This window comes from Ranitomeya variabilis, chromosome 6 (assembly GCF_051348905.1).
Source record: "Ranitomeya variabilis isolate aRanVar5 chromosome 6, aRanVar5.hap1, whole genome shotgun sequence".
Classification (NCBI taxonomy): Eukaryota; Metazoa; Chordata; class Amphibia; order Anura; family Dendrobatidae; genus Ranitomeya; species Ranitomeya variabilis.
In genome coordinates, this window is record NC_135237.1 from 260,253,557 (window position 1) to 260,273,907 (window position 20,351).

Consider the following 20,351-nt stretch of genomic DNA (forward strand, 5'->3'; position numbering starts at 1 on the left):
CCTTTGAGGATGTTGCTGCATTGCACACAATGTAGACATTGGAAAGTACCTCTCATATGAGTATGAAAAAATGTTTGTGAGTCGCCCGTCAGGGCCGTGGGGTACTCGGTACCGGGTTCAGTCACAATTAAAAGGGTGGTCACAGTGGCATCCATACAGGTTGCAGAACTCTTGAAACACTTCCACTTTAAAGGCTGGGCCTTGGTCAGTAAGTACCTTCTCTGGGTAACTGTGTGGTTGACAGAAGTGTTGTTGGAAGGCTTTGGCTGCTGTCTTTGCTGTCTGATCCTTGACAGACACGACTACCAGGAATCTGGAATATTGATCCACAATGGTCAGAGCATAGGCATAACCTGACCGGCTTGGTGTTAGCTTCACATGGTCTAAGGCCACCAGTTCAAGTGGCTGTTTGGTGATTATGGGCTATAGGGGAGCCCTCTGGCTGTCACGGTCCTTTCTGCACAGGTTACATGGGCCACACTCTCGGCACCATTTTTCAATGGTCTTTCTCATGCCAATCCAGTAGAACCTTCCATGAAGTAGGATCTCTAAATTCTTCCATCCAAAGTGTCCTGCTCCATTGTGGTATGCTTCCAGAAACATTGGTGCATCTTGTCTTGGGACCACTATCTGCCAGACCAGCTCCTGAGTGCGTGGGTCAATATTCCTCCAACACAGCTTACCTTGGTACATAAACAGTTTTCCTTTCTCTTTCCACAGCTGCTGATTTTCTTGTGGAGAATCTGGACCAGGGTGCGAATCGGCCCATCCATGATGAGGCAATGGGTTCAGCGTAGCTTCTTGCTTGTCCTTATGCCTGTTCCTCACATAATAGGAATACTGAGTTGCCCCGGGGTGATGGAAAGCTGGGAACTCTATCTCTTTGAGTTCTTCCGAATCTTCTCCCATCTCTGGTAAGCTACTCATCCTGGACAGCGCATCGGCATTGGCATTCTTGTGCCCTGTCCAGTACTTGATGGTAAATTCATAATTGGACAACTGGGCCATCCATCACTGCTCCAAAGCACCTAGTTTTGCTGTCTCCAGGTGTGTCAGCGGGTTGTTCTCCGTGAAGACCGTGAATCTTGCTGAGGCCAGTTAATGCTTGAACCTCTAGGCAATTACTCTTTCTTTGCCTTTCTGTACCTGGGAAAACATGGCTCCCAGTTCCACGTTGCTGGTGTCCATGTACAGCACAAACTGTTGGTCATATTCTGGGTAGGCCAGTACCTCATCTCTCGTGAGAGCAAATTTCAACCGAGCGAGGGATCCCTCCAGTCTGTCGTTCTAGTCAAACGGGGTGTTCTTTCCCCTGGTTTTCTTAGATTGGCCCACTAACAGGTCTTGTAGTGTTGCAGCTATCTTGGTGAAGTCTTTAATAAATCTTCTGTAGTAGCCTACCAACCTGAGGAACTGTCGGACTTCATGAATGTTACTGGGCTTTGGCCAGTCTCTGATCACGGTGACCTTGACAGGGTCTGGTGCCACTCCTTTGGTGCTTACCACATGGCCCAGGTACTGCACTTTGGGCTTTATCAGATGACATTTGGATGGTGTTACCTTTAGGCCAAAGTTGGACAGAGCATGGAACACCTCGGCCAGGTGCTTCAGGTGGTCCTCCTATGTCTTGGAGAAGACGATGACATCGTCCAGGTTCAGCAAGACGGTTTCGATATTCTTGTGCCCAAGACAGCACTTCATCATCCTCTGGAATGTTCCTGGTGCGTTGCACAGTCCGAATGGCATGTACTTAAATTCAGAGAGACCCATCGGTGTTGTAAAGGCCGTCTATTTTTTATCCGACTCTGCTACGGGAACCTGCCAATATGCACTAGTGAGATCCAAGGTAGAGAAATAGTTAGCAGATTTTAAAGCAGCTAATGACTCTTCAATTCTGGGTAATGGGTAGGCATCCTTATGTGTAATGCGGTTTATCTGCCTATAATCAACACACATCCTCATTGTGCCATCCTTCTTCCTGAAAAGGACTAATGGAGCTGCACAGAGCAACAACTATCTCTGATTACCCCAACCTCCTTCATCTATCATAACATACTTTTGGCACATTGGTAGGGAGCTGGAGGTACAGGTCGGTACCTCTCTTTAATGGGCGGATGATTTCCCATGGGGATATGATGTTGAACCCCTTTTACCTGCCCAAAATCTAGTGGGTGTTTGCTGAATACCCGCTCATACTCATGGACCACCCCTTGTTTTTGGTGTGATGGGGTAGAGTCAGTGCCCACGTGTAATTTCTGACACCAATCTTCTAATTGTCCTGCAGAGCCATTGTCCTCCACCTGGTTGGATGGGACCAAGGGTTCTGTTGCCTGTATTGCATTGTTATCAACAGCAAACAGTTTGTGAAGTGTGGCATATCTGGTTAAGTGGACCTCTTTCTCTCCACAGTTAAGGACATTTACTGGTACCCCCCTTGCGGACATCAACCACCCCTCTGGCTGTCAGGATTGTGGGCCTACTATCTGAATACACAGGTTCCACCAGGGCCTGGTTGTCTTTACCTCTGAGGCCTGTTGCTGTTCAACAGCATAATAACATTTCACTCCGTGGGGGTATTGCAATTGTTATCGGATCACTCACTGTGACACATCCAATTTCTCCACCAGTTAATTCTACCTGTTGTCTCTGCACCAGAGCTCTGATTTCTTTCTGCTGGACACATTGTTCACTGGAACCAGCAGTTTCAGCCACCTGTTGTAACAAAACAATAACCTCGGCAAGACAATTTTTAATGACATTAGTACCAATGGTTATCAAAGGGTTATATTCACGTCGATCAATATCAACAATCACCATTCCTTGGGCCTTCAATTCTCCCCACCCCACCTTAATGGTGACCCCTTGAACTCCACCTGTGGCAAAGGCTGACCATTACTGGCGACTATTGTTAAATCACTATCTGGGCAATGGGTAATGTTGGTGCCAGCCCAATAACGTTTCTAGAGGATGTAAGGCATAGTCATCACCTGAGAACCAGTGTCTAACAAAGCATTCATCGGGATGCCGTCGATCACAATGGGGAGGACCGGTCGTCCTCCGACGTACTTGGCTCACCAACTTCGTGGGCCTGGTCATCCTTTTCCTGGGGGTTGGCCCTCTGCCCCAGGGGTCGCTTGTTTAAATGACAGTACCTTACAATGTGTCCCGCCTGATTGCAGTGGTGGCAGATGGGTCGTATGTTCTGATGAGAGCGTTCATTGTCTCTTCCTCTGGTCGGTGGAATCCTCTTCGGTCTTGGCCAAGGGATGTCCTTCGGGCTGGCAGCCAGCTTGATCTTCTCCTTTGGGGGTTCCTGTAGGGACTGCATGGTCCTGGCTAGTGCAGCTATGCTTTTTGTCAGTTCCTGTACCTGGAGGCGTAGTCCTGTGGAAGAATCATCATCCAGGATCTGTGCGTTGGCCTCAATAGGGACCTGAGGATATGATGCCATCTCCTGGTGGTACATGAGGGCTGGATGCCAAGGGAGCATTGTGTGGCGGGGCTGAGGTTCGTGCAGCACCCAGATGGCCCTGTCTTTAAATTGCGCAAAGTCCAGGTCAGGGTTTTGCAAACCAGGATGTGTAGCTGGGTCCTGTGGGTGCTGGACAGGAGTCCCTCAATGAACTGTTCCTTTAAGAGCTTGTCTCCATCCTGTACGCTGTTAGGGTCAACTTGTTTGATGGCCCGCAGTGCCTCCTGTAGATTAAGGGCATAGTCCCATATGCTATCCTGTGTTCTCTGCTTGCACCTGAAAAACTTAATTTTGATTTCTGCAACGGTGCGGGTGTCAAAGGTGATTTTAAGTTTGGCAAAGATTTGCTGCACAGTCCCTTTTTCTATATCTGGCCAGGATTTTACTTCTTAGGGCTGCGCTAATTAGTTGGCCAATTAGAATGCTGACCTTTTGATGCTCTGTCAGAGGATATACTTCAAATAGGCTGCAGAGCCTTTCCTTAAAGTCACTGAGTGTATGGGACTCCCCAGAATATTGTGGAAGCCAGGCCACTCCTGGTATATAGGGCATGGATAGGGGCATTATGGGAGCAGTTACTGTGGTGGGGTCTGGTCGGCTGGCAGGAGCTGCGGGCACTGTGGGGCCTGCGGCTGCCTCCACCGCGGGGTATGGGGGCATAATGGGGCCTGCGGCTGCAACCACCGCCAATTTTTCTCCCGGGTTAGACATGTCCCCTTGCTAACCTTATAGAAGCCCAGCGTTTCTCTTCCAGAGACTGTAGCGGTTCCTCCGGTGCGTGGTCTGCAGCAGTTCCTCTCGTCAGTGGTCGAGCTCTTCTCCCGGCCCTCCGTCCAGAGCTGTGCAGCGTCTGCACTTGCGGTGTTGCTGCACGGCGGGCATCCTCACTTGCGGCTCTCACTTCACGCTTTGACCACAATGGCACACCAATCTTTTCCTGCGTTCCTCACGGTGCTCCTTCTGGTAGCTGGCCTGGTGTCAGAATGTGTTGCATGTAAGGTTACCTGCCAAAGGGATTCCTCCAGTCTCCAGGCATGGCATTACCCTCCCCGACAGGAAGGCAGTACCACTGTGGTACCTGAACTCCTGGGGTGCCACATTTGAATAGTTATAGTAAGTTTGGATCACTCATCTGCCTCGCTTAGCATGTCTCGAAGGTTGGAAGGACATCTTAAACAGAAAAGGAGGGATTTTTGCAATTCTTTAACTGATTGATAACGCCTTCTGAGAATGAACCAAATTATTCATATGGATTTATGAATATGAAAGGTGGAGAGGTGAAATACATGAACAAAGACCAGCCTTTTCGTTGTTATATTGTTAATTTGAGATCTTAAAAATCTATCTTCAAGGTAGTTCTCAATGTCTTGTATTTCATTGAGTCTGTTTTCTCTGGTATGGTCATATGATAGAATTCTTTCCACCTTGCGAAATTGGGAAGAGGGAATGGATCTTTTAGTGGCCATGAGATGGCAGCTGTATTAGTGTATTAGGATATTTCAGTCTGTGTTTTTAGTATATGGATCAACAGAAAGATTGCCGCTCTCATTTTTGAGAATAGTGGTGTCTAGTAAATTGATTTTGTTTGGTAGAAAATCTTAATATCTGCCACATTTTTTATGTTATTTAAAAAGGTGTTTGATAGACACAAAATGTTGCTTGAACAAGAACATGTAACTATTTGCATAAGGGGGAAGGCACATTAATGGAGTACATGATAGTTCCATGTATTTGTAGGTAATATGTGTCCTGAAATAAGAAGTTTTCAAAAAGAACTAGAGCTAACTGATCTATGGCAATTCTTTACCTCGTCCTTAAATTGTCCGTTTTTAAATAGTACCCTTGCTGCTTTCCTTCCCCATTTCACCTCTCCTCAACTCTTTTCCTCACTCTACTTCTTCTCATCACCCCTCCTTTCTGTCCCCCACCTTTCCCATTATTTCTATTTTTCTATTTCTTTCTCTTTTTCATTTTTTTACTTAATATTATTTTTAATTTATTTTTATTTGATTGTTATTCTCTCTTTTTATTTGTTCTTTTTAAATTCATTTTTTATTTTTTTATTATTTTATATTTACATTTATTATTTTGTATTTTTATTTTCATTCATTTTTATTGATTTCTTTTTTTCTTTTTTTCTTCTCTTTTTCCTGTTTTTTAAATCCCTTTCCCCTTTTACCCACCTTATTTTTTTACTTCTCTCTTTAACCCCCTTTACCCCATATTAACCCTCTCCACTTATGCCACAATACTATCCTTAAAGTTACTCCACATCCATGTATTTGATTCACAGCATTTACCACCATATACTATACTTATCCACTTATCATAATAGTCTTAACTTAGTCCAAAACTCTGTTTTGCCACATATACGTCCCACCCATACCAGACATCACTGTAATTCCACCCTCCTATTATGCTGCATGACACAATCTTGGGACAGATGGCACATCACTCTTTCTCCGCCCACTAATGATGCCAATGATGGCTTATGGACATGCCATTCACACACCATTTCAAGTATTTCCAGTACATAGCCAGTCCCATCATTCAAAATGTTGCACCAGCATCCCTCTCATACAGCGCCACACATGCAGCAGCAGATGTTGCGCTTACAATAGCACTGCTTTTACCCTTATTAAGCTTTCCCTATGCAACCTAACAATCTATCACTCCATCATTTCATTATCATTCCATGTTTTATCATGATTCATCATGCTTTATTATGTTTGTTACTCCTTTTTTCCATCACCTTGGCACATATGAAAATTAAATATATATTTGTTGTGTAATTAGCCCTGTCCAGTCTGAATCTCCATGGAATACCTGTGAATGAGGAACTATTACAGCTATTTAAACATCACATAGTAATCATTCTAGTTATACTTTGTGTTGTTTTATCTATAGAAACTAGACTTGATACTTATTTATTCACACTGTACCCATACACGGATATTCTGCCCAAGAGTATACGCATACACCTTTTGCTACATTGATATGAACATATATTGGTTTCCACTTGTTATGTCACCTTTTTATCTGTCCTACTTTTGAAATTTTTACTTTCAATTACATTTTTGTTTAGTTATTCACAGCACGATTACTTATACTATTCTTCATGTTTGTTCACATCCCATTTCTGATGAAGGTACAGGATTGAAAAGAAAAAAATATTTTTAGATTGTATACATTTTATTTACTCATCTGAGTGCTGAATTTTAATCTATACTTATGCAGATGTATAAACATATTTAATGTAACATGACAAATATTTTAAGAGTGACCAGAAAGTAATTTTGTCCTTTTTGACATAAATTGGTTTTAACCTTCCCGTAGATTGAGGTAATATCTGCTGCATTACCTCGATGAATGTTATAGATTTTTTAATCACCAAAGTAATACTGAGCATTATACTGTAAAAATAAGAGGATCATTTGAAATTTGCCAGATTTGCCAGATTTTCCCCAAAGATTCAATTCATACAGAATTAAATATCTAGAAATCATAACATTGGAGAACATCTAATTGCTTGGAAAATACATGTATAACACTCTTGTTTTTGTATGATGGGAGAGAAAGAGAAGAGAGAGAGAAAGAGTGACCCAGTGAATCTGGAAATGTAAGTCAATGTTGTATCTAACTCTGCCATACCCATATGTCAGTCCAGCACCTGACTGTGTTCTCCTGGATTCCACTGATCTCTGATATCTCATGTATTGCCCACTACCATACAAGGTATGATAATCAGTTCGATAAACTGGGATAAACCATATCATATCTGAAGAGCATTATGGGGAAGCCTTTGTACCTACAAAAAACATCACCATCTCTGATGCTTTAATAGTGTGGGAAATTGTGCCAGGCATGTTTATTTGAGTTTTGCAAATTGAATCTCAAATTGTTTAAATTTGCTCTGAACTACAAATTTTAGGAAATATGACTTTGTCCTCTGCGAATCAATCTACTCATTTCTAGTCAGCACACATTCATGCCACCATTAAAAACTGTAAGATGTAAATAAAAACAGACTATATTTGAATTTGGCTAAATATATATTATAGCTACAGTGGTTTGAACAACCATCTAATGCTAAACATTTCATGGGCTCTGCAATATTTATTTGGTTCGCATGTATTAAATGTAAATGTCTTTGCAAGGAATTCAGAATTTTACAAGATTTAAGGTTTATTCAGACAGGAATGGACTCTATATGGCAATGTAACTAAGCCATACGGTTCCTTGTGCTACCATAACTGGTCAATCAGGTAAAAAATGTAAAGAGGTTTTTTCCACTAGAAGCAATGCTTCTTTTGTTCATAAGGTGTACCACTCTTGTACAAAGGGACACTAAGGAATATGCCATGACTTTGGATCCCACAGATAACATCTGCATAAAATCAGAGGCAAACAGAAGGGATAGATGCCCAATGCACCTTTAATGCTTTACAGAAAACCAGGCTCTAATGTGGAATGAGTCTGTAACAAGTATTGTATTCCTGTTGTCATTAATGATATAATTGATGGTTTGACCTAAATGCTTTAGGTATTGCTACACTGATAAACATGTTAGATTATCTATTTTTTAACTAGCGAATATTAATATCATTCAGCCTCTTTTCTCGGATTAGTGTTGTGATTATTATCGCCCTAATACTTAACCTGTTTTCAAAAACTCTGTACTGTGTAAACACAAGACCGGCCTTATCTTTATAAGAAGATTAAACATAAAACCCTGAGAGAAAAGGGGGTTTAAAATGTTCACGCAGGTAGTAAGTATTAGCGGAGCATAGGAAAAAAATCAGAGACAGGAAGAGCGAAAGTCTGTTCTCATTCTTCTTTACTGGTGTGTATATACTAATGCATGTATTAAATTGGAATAAAATAGGTGTTTGATACACATGGCTGTATTGGTTACTGTTTTCCCACTGATAGAAAATAGTCATTAGCGATATTTCTAAGTAAACACAAGTGCAAATTGCATTAACTGCTGCTCGACATGGCCTCTTGTTGCCACTTTCTAGCCTTCTCCGTTTATCTAGTATTAAGAAGCATTGTTGGAAAGTGCTGATTGAGTGAATAATCTACAGAGACAGGAAAGCTGCACATTAATGTGCTGGGGTCTTTAGCTCCACGTCTAATGCCACACTGATCATTCTTCATTCTCTTCTGCTGAAGTTATTTTTGAAGCTACGAGAATATCACGTTGACACTAAGACTTCTTCAAAGTAAGACTATAAGAAAATGAATTGGCAGCAGTAATTTTTCTTACATATGGGAGAGATTTTTTTGGCTTGCTGTGACTGCCTGTGGGTGAACATAGCTTTCTGTTCTACATGAACAAAAAAGGGAAAGTTTACTTCTCAATTGAATATAATTTTCTTGACATTTTGGCAGCTCCTCAAAAGTATCTTGAAACGTTTTACATATGAAACAGTCCGTCTTCTTCTTAAAGTTTATAAAAAAAATGCCTTTAAGGTATATAATTTTAACAATATTTCATTTCAAAATTTAGATCCCATTAGCATGAAAAGAAAGATTCTAAATGTAGTCATGCGAGATATGTAGTTATTAATAGAAACATATAGGACAGAAAGCGTAGATATTCATTACAAATGACAAAATGGTAAACATTGCCATTACTGTTTGTTGAGCGAATTACATGGAAGTCACTAAGGTGGATTTTCTATTTCTGGATTTGATATTCAGCGAATATAAAGTATACTTCATATAATTAATTCATACTATGACAAATGTCAGCAAAATATCTATGTGGATACTAAATAGAGGTAGAAAATAAAAAATATATGTGTGGAAAAAAAATTACTGATTTTTGGTTGGCCAAATTGTTCCTTTTGTCCAGGTGACACAAGTATCACTTAAAGATTTATAAATACATACAGATTAGAGACCTTTTCCTCTTCAGCTGTAGCCATTTTGTCCATGATCTCTTTTTGGATAGTAGTGAGAAAAGCATTGGGATACAAACCATTTCCTTTAGGAAACACACAGTTCCAATATTTAACATGACCTTTGCACATGTAGCCTTATGCCATGTAAAAGCTTACATTTAAAAAATTAATTTTAAGACCTGACTGTGAATCCTTAAACATTGTTCACTGCTTCACAAGACAAACTTGAGGATGGACTTAGGAATGGCCAAAAAATTCTATAATCTAGACCACTACTGTTGAGGCAACAACTTTTTTTTCTTGTATGATAATTTTTTTTATCATCTCATCTAATTTATAATGGACAGGTTCACAGCAAAATTCCACTGAAAATAATTTGGACTAAGATATTCCATCCTGAGATTGCTTCCCATTATATTTCATGTCTAATTGTATTGTTATCTCTGAAGATCCCCTTACTTATACCATTTTCAGCTCCTGAAGAAATGACCATTTAACTTTGGCAACTACTGAAACGTAGCTTTTTAAGAGTTTTTTGTTCGTCTTTTCTTAACCTTCTCTTTGTCTAGACACCTTATAAGGATGTGCAAAGTTGCATTCATTAAATACTTATAAGTGTGGAAATAGATTGCTTGTTTATATATATTATTGATCTGGATGAGAAGAGTAGAATGATCATGAGAAGCTTTTCAATGTAGACCTATCAGTCATGGCATTAAAACCACCAGCCTAATATTGTGTAGGTCCATTTAATGCTTCCAAAACAGACCTGACCTGTTGAGGTATGATCTTTAATGTATACATGAGCAGATCAGGCAAAATTCAAATTTGCCTGTTCGTGCACATTTTTAAAGGAAATTCAATTAATAGAGTAGTTATTCTCTGCTAACGTAATGTCCCTTTTTGTGTTTTTGTCTCTCTCCAGACTCAAGAGTATAATGAATGTAAACTGCATTTAAAAAACAGTTCTTATACTTACCTCACTACTCACCTCTCCAGCCCCTCCATACCTCACCATCACAACATACACAGTGGCCCTACAGGAAAATACCTATATACAGTACATCCGGTGCCTTATCAAAGCCAAAAGTCTCAGTTTAACATGAAAGGCATGAATATTTCAACGCAAGCAATGGTTTTAAGGAGATTTTTTGAGGACAGGACAGATGACAGTGAAGAGAGAAGGGGCCGAAGAGGTGAATGATGAGGCAAGTATAAGAATGTTTTAAGCTTTCCAACCTTTTGTAGACCCTTTATGGCTCAGAAAAATGGTGGTTAACGTTTATCATTTTGTTGAATCTGTGCAGAATCGAATTACAAAAAAATCCACATTTTGCAGATTTTTGTATAATTCAAGTAGAATTCAATTCTGCTGAAATATATCTGCTCGTCTCTAGTCTTGTGGTATCACACTTTTAGAAATATATGTTGTAAGAAGCAAAATGATTGAGTGCACCCCATTTCAGACTTGTTTTTTCTTCCCAATGTCCAGATTCTAGATTGGATTCAGATCTGAGTAATTTGGAAGCCAATAAACACTTTGAACTCTGTGATTTATCAGACAAGGTCAGCCTTCTCTATTGCTGAAGTTCTACTGATAGTGGACAAGGGAATAGATGGGTACTGTGAATCTGTTGTGTTTGCAGAGTCCAATACAGCAAGCTGTGATGCCTTGCATGTTCTGATGCTCCTATCAAAATCAAAATAACAATTTACTGAAATTTGTGCTATTGCAGCTTTTCTAAACAATTGGACCTGTTGGGCTAGCCTCCTCATGGGCCCATGAGTCATGGAGAGTCACCTATGTCCCTTTCATCAATTCACTGCTTGTTATTACTTGGAACTGTGTATATTAAAAATGCTTTTATCCAGATGCACAGATTTAAATGGAATTTGCAAAATCAAATGCAAGGTAGTTATGTACGCCGTTTACAAAAATGTAAATAATAACAGCAAAACATTACATTACTCTCCTAATAAAATGAAGCCTTTAATTAAACCTCTGATTAAGACAGTTCTAAATCAGAAATGTAAATGGTTCACTGAAGGCTCCAGGTATGATTGCACAACTGCCATCAAGATGTGCATGGAAATCACTGAATCCTTACAGTTAATCCACATGCAAATGCCTGTAAATAATCTTTTGGCTTTAACTCAGTTCCTCAGTATTATAAATTCATAACAGATTTTTGCAGCTGTGCATCTTTTTACTTACATTTTCATTTAACAAGCAGGAAAAAAAATATTGTGGCACAAAGATGCTTTCTGTGATCATTGCATTAACTTCTCAATGCCCATGACCAGTGTTAACAGCCAAAATTATTGCTCGACAGGCTGTCAGGGAATATAAAGAATACACTTACCACCTGCTCTTCACTAAAATTAAACTATGCAAACACCTAGATTTCTGTCCCCATACAAAACGCTCAGCATGCAGTTTCTCCCCAGTTAATGTGGCTTACATATAAAATAATTAAAATGCTAAATTCTTCAGTAAACTGCATGTGTAGTATTTTCTAGAAATTTGGTCTAAGGGGTAAAGTTTATTTTTCTGGTTGGTGTGGGAAGATTTATGGGCCATACATTGCTTCTCTGGGAAATTAATTTATCTCTTCAAACAGGAAAAAGATTGGAACTCTGATGTCACGTATTGGATGTAGCAGTCCTAGAAAGTTAATATCGACCATTTAACAAGTCTTGCCATATGAATTATTAGAAGCAAATCTAGAAACTCATTTTGCAGATGTGTTTTAAGGTGATTGTCCCTCTTCAGGGCAAAGCAGAAGAATTGGTTTGGCTGGGTGAGTGGCATCTGATAGGTGATCTAAGCGGTAAAGTTTATCTTTGAGGGAAGCACCAAGTTGATTTAGGGAGACTAAAACCCCCTTACACTTTATATAGATGCCGCATGAACTATGGTTTGGCCTGCAGCTATCTCCTCTGACTTCCCTCTACACAGAAGCACTACCTTGGCCAAGTGCTCTTGTCTTCACGATGAGGAAGCTGCTGCCAGACATATCACCGTCTCTGAAGTAGCTAATTATGTATTTCTTGAAATGTGCACATCAAATATTTATATGCATCAATCTAACCCCTTTATGCAAGTTGGCATAAATATATGTCCAGATTTTAGGTGATTTCCTGCAATTGGGAGTACAGTTATGTATCCGGGATGGCATGAGCCCAGAAGTTGTGCCTGTGCCATTTGGTGGGACCAGACTTGGCTCCCAGCAATTTTACCTGTCAGATGTGGTTGTCAATAGTGACAATGGCATCTAAGAAGATTGACGTGATAGAGGGAAATTGTCGATAAGCACCCCTGCAGTGTTATCATAGGGGGCTGATGGGTTGCAAAAGCAAACTCAGGTCTCTACATGGCCCCATCTCTGCAATATTTTTCAGCCTGTCACATCCCACTAGATGCTGTTAGGCTGCCAGGCAAACAATGACTTGTTAGATAATGCATTTTACAACATTGGTTTTGCACACTAGACACAAACAGAAAAGGGCCCCTGTGCAAGAAAAGTATATGGACTCTTTGGAGCTTTATTTTTTTGGCAACATCTGAGTTAATTAGAGACACACCTGTGGTTGTATTTTAATGCACACCTGAAACACACTGCTTCTTTGTGTAGCATCATGGGAAGATCTCAACATATCAGCCAAGATATCAGGAAGAGAATTGTGGACTTGCACAAGTCTGGCTCATCCTTGGGTACAATTTCAAAATACCTGAAGGTGCCTTGTTCATCTGTACAAACAATTATATGCAAGGGAATGTCCAGCCATCATACTGCCCAGAAAGGAGTTGGTTTCTGAGTCCCAGAGATAAATGTGCATTGGTCTGACACGTGTATATCAATCCAAGGACAAAAGCAAAAGACCTTGTGAACATATTGGCAGAAGCTGGTAAGACTGTGTCAATACTCACAGTTAGGGTTGAGCGAAACGGGTTGGCCATTTTCAGAAGTCGCCGACTTTTGGCAAAGTCGGGTTTCATGAAACCTGACCCGACCCCTGTGTGGGGTCGGCCATGAGGTCAGCGATCTTCTGAATCTGGTATCGGAATTCCGATACCGAGTTCCGATATGTTTGCGATATCGGAAATCGGTATCGGAATCCACATTTAAGTGTAAAATAAAGAATTAAAATAAAAAATATTGATATACTCACCTCTCCGACGCAGCCTGCACCTTACAGAGGGAACCGGCAGCCTTCTTTGCTTAAAATGCGCGCGTGAATGGCCTTAGATTCCTAATTCTAGGAATTTAGGACCTGAGAATTACGTCACGGCTTGTGATTGGTCGCGTGGCGGTCACATGGGCGGCCGCGACCAATCAGAATCCGTGACGTCATCTAAGGCCCTGAACGCGCTCATTCTTAAGAAGGAAGGCTGCCGGAAAGAAGCAGGGCGCGTCCGAGGGTGAGTATATACCTAATAGGAATATACTCACCCTCGGCTTCTTTCCGGCAGCCTTCCTTCCTAAGAATGCGCGTGTGAATGGCCTTAGATGACGTCACGGCTTGTGATTGGTCGTGGCCGCCCATGTGACCGCCACGCAACCAATCACAAGCCGTGACGTATTTCTCAGGTCCTAAATTCCTAGAATTAGGAATTTAGGACCTGAGAAATAAGTCACGGCTTGTGATTGGTCGCGTGGCGGTCACATGGGCGGCCACGACCAATCAGAAGCCGTGACGTCATCTAAGGCCATTCACGCGCGCATTTTAAGCAAAGAAGGCTGCCGGTTCCCTCGGTAAGGTGCAGGCTGCGTCGGAGAGGTGAGTATATCAATATTTTTTATTTTAATTCTTTATTTTACACATTAATATGGATCCCAGGGCCTGAAGGAGAGTTTCCTCTCCTTCAGACCCTGGGAACCATAGTATCCCATTGCACTGCATTGGGTTTCGTGTTTCGGCCGACCCCGACCCCGACTTTTTTATAGGATCGGCCGATTTTACTCGACCCGACTTTTGAGAAAGTCGGGTTTCGTGAAACCCAACCCTATAAAAATAAAAGTCGCTCAACCCTACTCACAGTGAAATTATTACTGTATCAACATGGGCTGAAAGGCCACTCTGCCAGGAGGAAGCCATTACTCCGAAACATTAAAAAAAACTGATTAATATTTGCAAATGCACACAGGAACAAATACCTTGATTTTTGGAAACATGTATTGTGGTCTGATGACACTAAAATTTTACTTTTTGGGCATAATGACCATCATTATGTTTGGCGGAGAAAGGGAGAATCTTGGAAGCCTAATAATACATCCCAACTGTGAAACACGAGGGGTGGCAGCATCATGTTCTGGGGTTGTTTTGCTGCAGGATGGACTGGTGCACTTCACAAAATAGATGGCATCATGAGAAAAGAAGATTATGTGGCAATACTGCAGCAATATCTCAAGACCTCAGTCAGGAAGTTAAAACTTGGGCAGAAATGGGTCTTCCAAATGGACAATCACCTGAAGCATGTTGCTAAAACGGTAACAATGTGGCTTAAGGATAGCAAAGTCAATGTTTTGGAGTGGCCATCACAAAGCCTTGATCTCAATCCTATTGAAAATGTATGGGTAAAGCTGAAAAGGCAGGTGCGAGCAAGGCGACCTACAAACCTGGTTCAGTTGCACCAGTTTTGTCAGGAGGAATGGGCCCAAATTGCGATCAACTGTTGTGAAAATCTCGTGGAAGGATATCACAAATGTTTGACCCAAGTCATCCAGTTTAAGGGCAATGGTACCAAATACTAATAAAGTGTATGTAAACTTCTGACTTTGCAGTAAGTACCGTACTAAAAATGTCTTAAAAGATTCTCTCTTTCATTATTCTGGCATTTGGCAAATATTTATATTTATGGTAATCCTAACTAACCTAAAAGGGAAAGTTTTTTTTTATTTCATGTTAGATATTGAGAAAAACATGCCTGTTTCTTTTTATATAGTGTATTTAAACTTCTGCTTTCAACTATATATTTATTTCAAAACAACTTTTTATAATACTTTATTGCCATGTAGATGAAGAAAAGAAAGAAAGAAAAAAGGAGAACTAGATCTGAATATATTTGAGATGTTTCTCACCACAGGTGAACTGCTTGGAGCATGAATGTAATATCCTGTGTAAGAATGTCAACTAATTTATTGGGACCAATTTGACATTGGGTATTGGTTACAAAAAATGTCAAAAAATGTTCCACAAATCATTTTCCTTAATAACTTGTGTCATGAACTTGTTCAGGCACATCTAGTTCTACATTTTGCTCTAATACAACACTGTATCTGCTTAAAACATAAACAGCTTTTTACAATGCATGCTAATATGAATGTATATACTGCTAATGATGATAGTAACAAAATGTATTCTATTACAGCTTAAACCCTAATCTTAGACTGGAAGCACATTGTTGTTTTTTGCTTGTTGTTTTTAAGCTTTCTGTACCAAATGTTACTTTATGCTTCCATTATATACTAGGCTGTGCCCACAATTTTCGGAAATTTTTGAAGCTACATATTTTTTACTGAAACAAAAAAGCAGTGTCTTACCGTTTCAACAAAGTAGATGGGATTTATAGAAATCTCATGCCTTCTGTGCTTCTTCTTAACACAGTGTAAACTGACCTGCGGTGCGTGTTTCAAATCCGCATCATGTCAATTTCTCTTGTGTGGATGTTGTGTTTTCTGTGCAGAATTTCCCCATAGACTTGCATTAGGTGTAGAAATTCTGTAGTTAAAAAATGCATATGTGTTTTAAATGCACTTCCGCAGAGCAATCAAGTCGATTTCGCAAATAATTTGCACCTAAGAATGTCTATAAAGTTTTCTCAAAGACAAATACCAAGAAGTATCAAAAGCAAAACAGCTTTCTATAAGACACATGATAAAAATTTGCTTGCAGAAACAAAATAAAAAGCACAAGAAATCTAATAAATAATAGCTGCAGATATTTAACATAAAAAAACATGCTAAAATCTCATTGTGGGATGGTAGCCTTAGACATTTCACATCTCGTAGCCAGAACTATTTTTACACTGTTAATATTTACATCTAAATCTTAAAACGCAAAATAAAAAGAAAAAAATCAGCTTTCATCCTCAAGCCCATATATTGCCTTAAGATAGACACCTGGCTATTGTCAAAGTGCAGCAGAACTCCCTCACATACAAATTCCTTCATGCAATTTTTCCTTAAAGTGGGAGTCCTATACAGTACGGTTTAAGGGAAGTGTGAAAGCTGCAGTGTGATGTAACATAATAATGTCACCAGCAGACACAGTGTCCACATCGGTGGAATGGTGCCAGTCCAGGAATGTTTTTTTTTCTTATTTTACATATTTTAAAGTCCATTTACCAGTACATTTGCTGAAAACAGACACCCGCGTGAAACGAACCTATGTCAATAAGACCCATATACAAAGGTTTAAACAATTTATCAAATATTGTCCGTTTATAACAAAAACTGGCACTTCATGTCACAATGCAAATAAAAAGACTAGGACTTATATAATCACAGCTGAAGAAGAGATCCAGGGAATAATAAAATCACTTTTTATTATATCAAATACTAAAATCTCACATGGAAAAATGTAATAAAAAGCAGAGTGCCCAGAAGGGGGAAGTGTATACCATCCAAAAAGATGGAAGTATAGCTTTGCTCGCTTGGTAAAGACTCTGGTTATCCTATTGCAAAATTAGACCAAATTATACTGACCATATATAAAGAGTAGAGATGAGCGAATATTTCAATGTTCGGTTCAGATTACGATCGCCAAATTTGCAATATTCGTCAATTAATTTGTCGAATATTCGCCGAACATTACCGAACGCCATTCACGTCAATGGGAGGCAAAAACAAATACATGCACAACACCTTATAACAGCCCCAAATGCTGCCAAAACACATCAAATGAGTGACAGACACCAGGAAAGTGGCCTCAGTTCACCCATAGAACAGATTTTAGCATGGCACTGCAGTAATCAGCCAGTCATGAGGTATCGGGGTCTGGGACAGCATTTACAGCTTTCAATTCAACGTCACAGTAAGATGAGGTGGGTGAGGGATCTGTGTAGGGTCCCTTTGCTGGGAGCCCTGATACCACATGCAACACCTCTACCTGCTTTCGTGTTGAGCCACACTCAGGTGGAACAAATATCAGTTTTCTAGACTACCATTGTCAGAAAAATTTAAGGATAGTAACACGGCTAGTTGAGTTCAAGAAAGTGGAGACCTGAAGGTCTCGGAGGCCTACTGCTACAGGCAACACGCATGAAGGAGACCCAACCAGGAGTGTTCACATTTCCAAAAATTACTGACAGACACCATCAAAGTGGCATCAATTTCACCACAGTAGAAATAGTATAATAGGGACCAACAGGTCTTTCACTACTCCCATTTCAGCAGATTTATACTCAACCGGGAGTGTTCACATTTCCAAAAATTATTGGCAGACACCACAAAAGTGGCATCAATTTCACCACAGCAGAAATAGTATAATAGGGACCGACAGGTCTTTCACTACATCCAATACATCAGATGGACACCCAACAAGGAGTGCTCACATTTAAATAAATGAGGGCCTTACACCACCTAAGTGGCATCAATTTCACCACAGTAGAAATAGTATAATAGGGACCGACATGTCTTTCACTAGATCCAATCCAGCAGATGGACAACTAACCAGGAGTGTTCACATTTAAACAAATGAGGGCCTTACACCACAGAAGTGAAATCAATTTCACTACAGTAGAAATAGTATAATAGGGACCAACAGGTCTTCCACTGCATCCAATACAGCAGATGTACACTCAATCAGGAGTGTTCACATTTTCAAAATTTACTGGCAGACACCACAAAATGGCATCAATTTTACCACAGTAGAAATAGTTTAATAGGGACCGACAGGTCTTTCACTATACCCAATACAGCAGATGGACACCCAACCAGAAGTGTTCACATTTTAAAAACTGAGTGCCTGACACAACCAAAGTATAATAACTGTCATGAAAATAGAAATAGTATGATTGGGACCGAGACGTCTTCCACTACAGCTAACCCAGCAGATGTAGAGCAACCGTGATTGTTCACATTTCCACATATTTGTGCTAACATCAGCAGCAGCTATAGCAGGCTCAGAAGCCACACTAAAGATATCACAGAGTGCAGTCACATGACATTAATGCATCACACTAAAAAATGCAATATCACCTAGTCTGTACAGTCTGCTATTAGGGTGCATAAGTCCTTGGAGATCCATGACTTCTTCATCTTAATGAAGGTTAGGCGGTCTACACTTTCAGGGGACAGCCAGCTGCGCTTTTCCATCAAGACACCACCAGCAGCGCTGAAGACACATTCTGAGAGAACGCTGGCTGCCAGGCATGATAAAGCCTCCAAGGCGTGTGAGGCGAGATCAAGCCACTTATCAATTTTAAAAGACCAAAATGTGAAAGGGTCCAAACCCTCCCTGATGGTATTGAAATTTAGTTCTAGATACTCATGCACCATCCTCTCCATTTACCACGTGTAAGACTTAGACACTGTTGTACTGGTGCATGAGTTGGTCTAAAAAAAGTGTCAAAGGACTCACAGAAATTGCTTCCTCCACTTCCACCACTGCTTCTGCTGCTAATGTTTTGGCATTGACGGGCCCGAGGTTGGAAGTCTACAGCTGCAAAGCTGTGTGCTTCACTGCCATGTTGGGGAAAAGCTCTCTTAAGGTTGCGGAAAAGCGTGTTTCGATACTCCAGCATTCGTGGATCTCTTTCTAGGGTGGGAATCATCTGGGAAAATTTGGTTTCATAACGTGAATCTAATAAAGTGGCAATCCAGTAGTCAGCATTATTCCTAATCATAACTATTCGGGGATCATGTTGTAGCAAGAAGGCACTCATATGTCGGGCTCTACCATTAGGTCCAAGCCCATGCTGTGTTTGTGGCTGGGTAACAATGAGGCTCGCTTCCGCTGTCCCCTCCCGCCAGCCATGAACAACAGAGTGGTATCACTGTCAGAGAGGTAACAGTCTGGTATCACCAGCCTCCCTCGATCACAGTAATCAACTCTCCCTTGGCACCCACCTGTGTGATGATAGTCTTGAATTTAAAGACAATGTTATCTCTTCCACATCTTCCTCTGCTTCCTCCTCTTCTTCTGGGACCACCATCTCCTCCCGCAGGCTATTCAAAGTCTGCTCCAGCATATAGATGACCGGAAAAATAATGCTGATGATGGGGTCATCAGCACTAACCATCTTCGTGGCCATTTCAAATCTGTGCAGAAGGGTGCAGAGGTCCTTAATCTGTGCCCACTCTGTAAATGTGATATGCACCATGTTCATACTGCCTTGGCCCAGGCTGTATGACATGACATACTGCATCAGGGCTCACTGCTACCACAGTCACTGCAACATGTGCAGAGAAGAATTCCACCGTGACAGCACTTTGCATATCAACCTATTAACTGACATGGACAAAGACCTCTGTATCGATGCAAGTCAATGAGCAGAGGGGTGTGAACGGCAGAAATGAGCACACAGCTTACGTGCTTTCTGGAGCAGATCACCCAGGCCAGGATAGTGGCTGAGAAAATGCTGTACCACCAGGTTGAGGATGTGAGTCATGCAAGGCACGTGTGTGAGCTTGCCTTGCCATAGGGCCGCCACCAGGTTCGCACCATTATCGGACATGGCCTTCCCTGGAAGCCCCCAATGTATCCTGAAAGATGAGAAAAAGAGGTTAGAAGATACTCACCCAGGGGCGGTCTGCTGCGGTCCAGTCTGATGGGTGTCGCGGTCTGGGCTGGGGCCTCCCATCTTCTTACAATGATGTCCTCTTCTTGTCTTCACATTGCTTCTTCGGCGCAGGCGTACTTTGTCTGCCCTGTTGAGGGCAGAGCAAAGTACTGCAGTGCGCAGGTGACGGGAAAGGTCAGAGAGGCCCGGCGCCTGTGCACTGCAGTACTTTGCTATGCCCTCA

The 20,351-nt window shown here is 41.0% G+C and overlaps 1 long non-coding RNA gene across 1 annotated transcript in view; it reads right to left on the reverse strand.

Annotated features, from left to right (window-relative positions):
* LOC143781087 (uncharacterized) overlaps positions 1 to 20,351 on the reverse strand; it is a 377,260-nt gene that overhangs the window by 347,705 nt on the left and 9,204 nt on the right. The window contains exon 2 of the long non-coding RNA XR_013216543.1: positions 15,927 to 16,104. This is a non-coding gene — a long non-coding RNA (uncharacterized LOC143781087). The remainder of the gene's footprint in view (positions 1 to 15,926; positions 16,105 to 20,351) is intronic.